The following is an 8,337-nucleotide window of genomic DNA, read 5'->3' on the forward strand; positions in this document are numbered from 1 at the left end:
AATAATTTGTATATTATGAATACACTAATGGTGGGTAACGAATCAAAATCGATACTTTTAGTTGTCTTTGATGAAGGAAATTACCCTATTAGTCAATTTTAAAAAGAAAACAATATTTCGTATCTCGTCAGTACATTCCCTCTTTTCGGTATTATCTTTCTATGTATTTAGTTCCATGTCCTCCCGGAAGAGGAGTTGCAGTCAAGTCGCGATCTCGTTACAGATTCTTCCGATGCGTTCCACTTCGTGACCGTTCGCGGTAAAGGAGGGGTTTGTGGGAAGGTGACGTCACTCAGGAAATCTAGCCTTCCTTGTCCCAGCTAATAGGAATTAAATAGACAAGCGTGTCATGGCCGACTGGCCTTCTTAGGCCCAAATTGGTCGTTGTAAGGAAACCATCCACTCTTGACACGTCGAAGCAGAATTCTACGATAGTGGCTCAAGAACTATTTCTTCACTATCATCTTTTTTATTTTTTTTAGCAAGAAGTCAATAAGGTTACGCAATTATTGCGAAACATGTTTATAATATTATACAGACAATGCGTGATGGAGTGTCCATGTTGAAAGAAAAACTTGCAATTTTACACGATTATAACCTTGTAAACAAACCGCCATGTTGATTGTTTAAATAAATTAATTAAAATCAACAATGGTAGTGAGGAGGCAATAATGGTAGTGAGGGACGCGGAATGAGACACCAAAAGAGTCGTGTATTGGGAGAGCTAAGAGATGGGCGTGTTCTAAAAAGATCGGCAGAAAGAAGAAAAGGAAGCAAAGAAAAAGGAGGTGCCTAAGATAGAGAAAGATCGCGGAGGAGGAGATTCGGCAGAACTCGAGTCAGTCCGTATAAATCTTTCTCCTTTTAACAAAGATTTCCGTGGCGGGAGTTCAGTTGTATGTATATACAATTTTCGATTGTCCCCATGGGAACAGAAAGGGAAATTACGCAATATATTTGTATGATATCAGATTGTAAATCGGGCCCATTTAGTCTTCTTTACGACATTTTGAATATAATTCGTCAAAAATGATTTTGGCGCACGTTATTTCTTAATTAAGTGTATTTCTGTACCCAAGGGTAACGCAAATTAAGAAGTGGTAGGTGAGTACCGTTACAACCTTTTACTCCCGCCCAAGGATTCGTTGTTACTACATCACCTCCAAGGTACAAAATGACGTAATCCAAGCGAAGTCGAACGTTTATGCATTGTTCATATTACGAATGATCGAGCGATATTTGGAACAATCGTGCATTCACACAACGATGGTTAAAACCTGTGCTGCCATCTAGCGCTGAAATTACGATGGTTAAAAATCTGTGCTGCCCTCTAGTGCTGACATCTAAAAGTGAACGAGAAATTGACGGTTAGCAAAGCTGTTGAGGTATGCAGGGTCAAGATAATACTGTGTTCGACGCGTATTTAGCGAATAATTTTTCTTCCTCCCATATTCATCCTTGTTCGGACAAATGTATGAAAAAAATTGAGCGAAGAAAGCTTCACGAACTTTTCGTCTTTCGTCTTTCCTTTTCCGGTCTCCCAGCACCTAAACATCGTAAACTGGCAACGTTCGGAACTACAGTAACTATTATTGTCAGGACATGCATTCACACTGCTAGTTCGGACAACTATCGTTGGGACGATCGCTAGGACATTCGTAGTCTGAAAGGAGCACAACATTTTAGACACATGTTGACGACAAGGACATAACGGTACTTCCCAATTCAAACAACTGGGCCTATGGGTCCAAAAAAGGGTCTTTTATGGCCTTCTGAATAGGCATACGTAACAGCCCAAAAGGAAATATGTATTTTAAGAGTTGTCCAAAGCTAGTGGGAATAGTGTAAAGTCCTGGTTATACGATACATTAACACGTACGAGTTAATGTATGTTTGCGTGAATGATTTTTGTGGACCGGAACGGAACATGTACGAATGCACGAACCAAATTAGAACAGGTTCAATTTTCTGTGCATGCATTCGCCCAAGTTGGGTGGTTACACGGTGCATTTTGGCGTTCATACATTTAGACATTAACCCGTACGTGTTAATGTATCGTGTAATACAGAAATAGTCTCGATAATTTTCGGAAAAAAATTACAGTCAATGATAATCAATAATAAACTTTTCGAGGATTTTTAACATTATGACTTCAATTTTTTCTCAAATTTCAACCGGCGTTAAGCATTGACACAATCATTTCATTTATTTCTATTCATTACCTCGAAAACAGCAATATTTGTGCCTTCTCATCGGGATTGGCGGATTACGACAATAGGGTGGTTTCCTATTAATTTTTTATAGCCTAAATCGAAACATTATTACTCCTGGAGTACATATTTCACGTTCTCAGATTTTTAAATGACGATATCTATTTTTCGCGATTAAATGAAAAGTGAAAAATATCTAGCGCGTGAAAACGCGACGGCTAAGTAGGAATGATGGGAAAAGTCCGTGTGACGTATTTCTGGTTCCAGCTGTCAGCATGTGAGGTGACCTTGGTGCAAGGCTATGAGCGCCGATACGATTCAGGCTGCTAGCAGGTAGTGCTTGGCTTAAATAAGGATTATTAATACCTTACCAAACGAAGGAAACTTTCCGACCATAGGTAATTTTAATGGGTGATTATTAAGAGATGTTTCCCTGAGCTCTGTGCCTCATGCATGCATTGTTAATCTCAGACGATGTAAGACTCCTATCCACTCGTATAGAAACTAGGTCCCTGTTACGTCACGTGGAGTGGCATCGCATGGGCACCAATCTGGCCTTTTTCAAATGAGGATAAAATGGACCATTGCCATTCGTCAAATCAGGTATTTTTTTTTAAACCAAATAATTTGTATATTATGAAAACACTAATGGTGGATAACGAATCGCAATCAATGCCTTTCGTTTTCTTTGATGAGGGAAACTACACCATTGGAAAGTGTCAAAAGGGCTTTGAGAAGAGAGACAATATACATATACGATATATATCCTTCCTCCCAATACACCACACCAGCTCATTGTACGGCGAGAGTTCCACGAGAAAGGAGGGTCAGACAACCTCCAAGTGTGGGGGATGGATGATAATAAAAAAAGGGCCCTCCTATACTACTACTACTACTACCACTAACAATGTAGGTAGGCGGAGGGGGGAAAGAAACAAGAGATGTTCTGTTTCCATGGTGACCGCTGTCATGAGGGGAGGGTGGGGGGAGGGAGGGGGAAGAAGACGACCCTTCCCTTCCCCTCCCTCCGGCTCAACCACCTGTTGTCGTCAAAAGGGTCCTTCCTTCCTTGCGAGAGAGAGAGAGACAGACATAAAGACGCGTAAAAAAAAGAAAATGGAAAAAGGAGAAAAAAAACAAATGAAAGTCTCTTGGACACGCATGGAAAACTTCTTCACGCGCGCACCGTCTTTTATACATATATAGGTGGCAGGGAGAATGAATGCTGGATCTGTTGATAGCGTATCGGCTTATAGACGATCGTAAGAAAAGGAATAACGTAGCATTGAGTATGATTTTACACTCTTCCTGGGAATGATTTGAATGACAATAAGGTAACTGGGAAATATAAATCTTAAAAGAACTCTAATTTCAAGAAGACGACTGGATAATTAATTAGCTATATATATTGAAGGTGGTCGGATCCAGGATTTTTTTCGGATCCGGATTCGGATCGGATCCTTGATATTTTCGGAGCCGGATCTTTAGGATCGGATATTTTCGGATCCGAATGCATTTTCAAATTCCTGACGCTGAGATTCCCCCGATGATTGTTCAATCACTTGGGAAGAGTCACACTGTGTGCCAGTCATATTTTGTTTTTTTTTATTTTCCACGGCTGAAATTCTCATCGCTAACCTCTGCGAGAGCTTTCAAACAAAACGGTTCATAAGTAGGACAAGAATCGCATGCGACGGCGCATTCGAAGAGAGAATCGGAACTCTTTCCACCCTTATTGTTGCATTCACTGAATCTATTATTCAAAATTTCGGATCCAGATCCGATGTCTTCCGCGACTTTGGATCCGATGTATCCGATGAAGGGCAATATTCGCGGATATTTGGATCCGAGGTGTCCGATCCGACCATCCCTAATGTATATCTTGAGACATAAAGTCCTGATAAAGACAATCGTAGAAGGATAGGTTTAACGTAAGAAGGGCGAGGGAGATCGCGAAAAAAATGAATCGGACTAGTTATTCAATATTTAAAACAAAATAAATACGAACTTAAACATGAAAGGCTATTTAGTGGTAAAGCGGATTTTGCGCCATAAAGTTGTCATATAAATTTCGTCGAGCATGTTTGCTGGGTTGGCCACGAGGAGCTCTGCGGTCGATTCTACAATGACTAACAGTAAAACTTAATCATTACTCACCTTCTTACTACAACATAAGAAGTGAGTAATGTATTGTGAGCCTTAAAGCATTGACGTATTAACTTTTAAACAATTCCATAAATATTATCGTCAATTATAACATGTGATTAAGTTTGAATGAGCTATACGAAGAAGTTATCATGGATCTAAAACAGAAGAAACACGTGATTATTAAAAGAATAGCGGACAGAAGACCTGCGTGAAAAAATCCAAACTTCTAATGCTTGTTGCAATATGCATTTCCCAAAGCATGGTTCCTTGGCTGGCCACTAGGGCTCGTAGTTGCCATGCCAACAAATAATAAACAAGTAATAATGGATAGTGATCTTGAAGAAGAACATGATGCATCAATGTTTAAATAATCCCAGAACTAATACCGACGATTATCACACTATTCCATATTGATGAAGATTATTTATTGATTGGTGGGTCAAAAGTAAAAATGTATGCCCTTAATTAATTATCTTTTAAATGTAACACGGCGTCAAATGGAGTTATATGTTCCGATAAATATATTTAACCTATCGAAAACTTGAACACAAAGACCTACGTTCTAACCAGATAAAGAGTAGTAAAGGTAACTCTGTTACCGGTAACTATTAAGTATATGATATTTTTATTTGCACTTGCACTCTTGCAAGAATATCGCTGGCAGTTTCTAAATGGTTTTACGAACACTAACTGTAGTCTCGATAAGTCGTAAATGAAGCTAGTAGTTACCTTTCGTAAATGTAAGAGATAAATTGCAGATAGTTACAAGTTACAAAAAAAACCCTAACTGAGCCCAGTTACTTTTTTGGGCACGTTACCCACCACTATAATATGACGTTTATTGTATTGACTGTGCATTTAAGTAATCGTTACTGTCCCATCCTGACCGCAAGGACAGGCGTACGCTAAAATATTTACGTGAACTAATGCATTTCTAAGCGCTGAATTCTGCCGAAGGTCAGTAATATAAAAACTATGCGTTCAACGTCAATTTTACGGAATCAATCAATGGAATCGTCCTTTATAAATTTCGTAGGCAGCTTTCCTGAGGTTCCACGTAAAGTAAATGTAAAAAAATCCGAGTATCGTTCTTGATTATCCGTTAAATAATTAATTCGGTTAACCGTTTCTTGGTTAACCGCTTCTTGACTACTAGTTAAAAATTGATGTAAGGATGAATGTTCACATGGATAACAGGATATATACACGTGGATGCATTGCACTCATCACAGAGCCGCGGACATTTTTAAAACCGATTAAAATGCGAGCGAAGTGCCAACAGAAATCAGCCTTCTATGGGATGGAATTGGGGCTTCTCAATAAAGGTCCCCGAATAGCACTCTTAGGCCAGGAAATTATGAAAAAACCACGTGTATCATATATGATGAACTGCCCTGGAGATGTTAAAATAGTCATTATTGATCCAGTGAAATATTCTGGTGTTACATCAACTTGTTTACCGCGAACTACCCGTTGCCAAACAGCTAAACTGGGTGGGAACGAGTCCAGAATCTAAAACTGTTCAATTTTTTACGACTGACATTGACTGAAAGGATTAATATTCTACGCAAGCATTTTTTGGGCGAATTAATTTAAATAAACTTTACATTGCCATTTCTTTTAAGAGTAAAAAAGAAAATCCGGGTACCGTTCTTGATTATCAGTTAAATAATTAACTCGGTTAACCGTTCCTTGGTTAACCGTTTCTTGATTACTAGTTAAAAATTGATATTTAAAGGATGAACATTCACGTGGATCACTGGATCTCTGCACGTGGATGCATTGCACTGATTACAGCGCCGCGGACATTTTTGGAAACCGATTAAAATATGACCGCAGTGGCAACAGATATCAGCCTTCTATATGGGATGGATCCGGGCGTCCTACATTCTGTCCTTTTACGCGTGTCTTTGGAAATAGCTTCTCATCCCCCACACCCCATTTATCCTGCTCACATCTCGACCTTATCTGAATTTCAATTCTTCGTAATGACTTCCTGCTAACCCTTCGGTCCTCTCTATCTCACTTCCCCATGTCACGTGACAGAGGGGAATGGATGGATCTACATATATATATTGATGAACTTATAAATGTGCACGTCCTTCTTAAATTCTCATTAATTCTTTTAATTTTTTTTTATTCCCATGCCTGTTCGAGGCCATGTCTGTTCTTGAAGTTTCTAGCCTTGACGTAAGAGCACTTCGTCTATCTTATCTATGCTATGACGTCGTACAACTATATCATTTCCCGGGCTTTCATAAGAGCGGTTTTTCTTCACCTACAGCTACATAATAACCCGCAAGCCGCCTAAAAAGGCGTGTGGCAGAGGGTGTTAGGACACCAGCTGTTTACTCATAAAAAGGAAATGCGATATTACGAATAGCATTTATAAAGGCCTTTATGGTTCGGGGTAAAAACGATTTACCATTTCTATCCGTTCGGCAAAACATCTCTCTTAATTTATCGCTTCTGCCGGCCCTGGAAATATAGTGTGGCTCTAAGATTATGTTCTCTGTGTCGCTCTTAAAGATATCCATTCTCAATTGTTCAAGCAATTGTTGCAAAAGCCTAGCGCGCAGCCTCCGAGACTCCAACGGCTCCCAGCCTAATTCGCTTAACATCTGAGTAACGCTGTCTGTACGCCCGTAGCAGGTTTTGACGAAACGCGCAGCCTTCCTTTGTATTTTATTCAGTTCGCGGATTAAGTCTATCTGATCCGGATCCCAAATGATATCGCTGCATACTCAAGGTGCGGTCGGACGAGAGCGAAATAGCACCTTTCTTTTACTTCCTCATCCGAAAATATTTCCACTCTACGCTTGTGGAATATGGTGGTTACCTATTTTTCTAATTGCCTAAATCGAAAGATTATTACTCCTGGAGTACGTATTTCTCGCATTTACATTTTTAGATGACGATATCCATTTTTCGTGATTAAGAGAAGAGTGAAAAATTTCAAGTGTGCAATAATACGACGTTTAGGTATGCATGCTGGGAAAAGCCCGTTTGATGTCACTATGGTTCCGGCTGCCGCTGTGTGAGGCCTCCTTGGTGCGAGGCTAGAAGCGCCGATACGATGCAGGCTTCTAGCAGGTAGCGCTTGGCTTAAATAAGGATTATTAGTACCTCATCAAACGAAGGAAACTTTCCGATTTTAATAGGTGATTAAGAGATGTTTCCCGGATGTAAAACTCCTGACTACTCGTATAGCATGTTTCCCTGTGACGTATCGCATGGACGCCAATCTGGCCTTTTGTACACCCAAATAATTTGTATGTTATGAATACATACACTAATGGTGGGTAACGAATTGTAATCAATGCCTTTCGTTTTCTTTTAAGAAGGAAACTACCCCATTGGGTCTCATCCATACAGTTACCTTTGGTTACCCTCTCCAAAACAACGTATAGGCCTGGTTACACGGCACATTGACATGTACAAGTTAATGTACGTTTGCGTGAATGATTTTTGTGGACCGGAACGGAACATGTACGAATGTATTAACCAAATTAGAACAGGTTGCATTTTCTGTGCATGCATTCGCACAAGTTGGGTGGTTACACGGTGCATTTGGGCGTTAATTCTAGCATTCATACATTTAGACATCAACTCGTACGTGTTGATGTACCGTGTAAACAGGCCTTAATGCTGGGTCGCACGGGATTGTGTAGGTCTGCGAACATTTCTCGGTTTGAGACAGGTCTAGCTATTTCGGCAGCGTTTAAGGTTATGTAAAGGTTAAAAACAAAGCGCAATAACATTAAAAGAATTAAAACAAAAGCAAATTACAACACTTTGTTTGCAAATGAATGCTTCTCTTTCAATTTTATGAACTTTTGGTTATTAATTAGTGTGAAAGTAACAAATATCATTCGTTTTTTTGCTCTCCAGAAAATCTGTTTTTTTTTTAGATACTTTTGATAGATTTGTTAGATACGTTTGATCCTATGAAGGAAACCACCCTATTAGTCGTGATGCG

At 39.5% G+C, this 8,337-nt stretch overlaps 1 pseudogene; it reads left to right on the forward strand.

Moving 5' to 3' along the window:
• The first annotated feature begins 823 nt into the window (after positions 1-823).
• Positions 824-934, forward strand: LOC124172781 (annotated as a pseudogene).
• Positions 935-8,337: the final 7,403 nt, after the last annotated feature.

Source organism: Ischnura elegans (genome assembly GCF_921293095.1).
Source record: "Ischnura elegans chromosome 13 unlocalized genomic scaffold, ioIscEleg1.1 SUPER_13_unloc_2, whole genome shotgun sequence".
NCBI classification, from domain to species: Eukaryota; Metazoa; Arthropoda; class Insecta; order Odonata; family Coenagrionidae; genus Ischnura; species Ischnura elegans.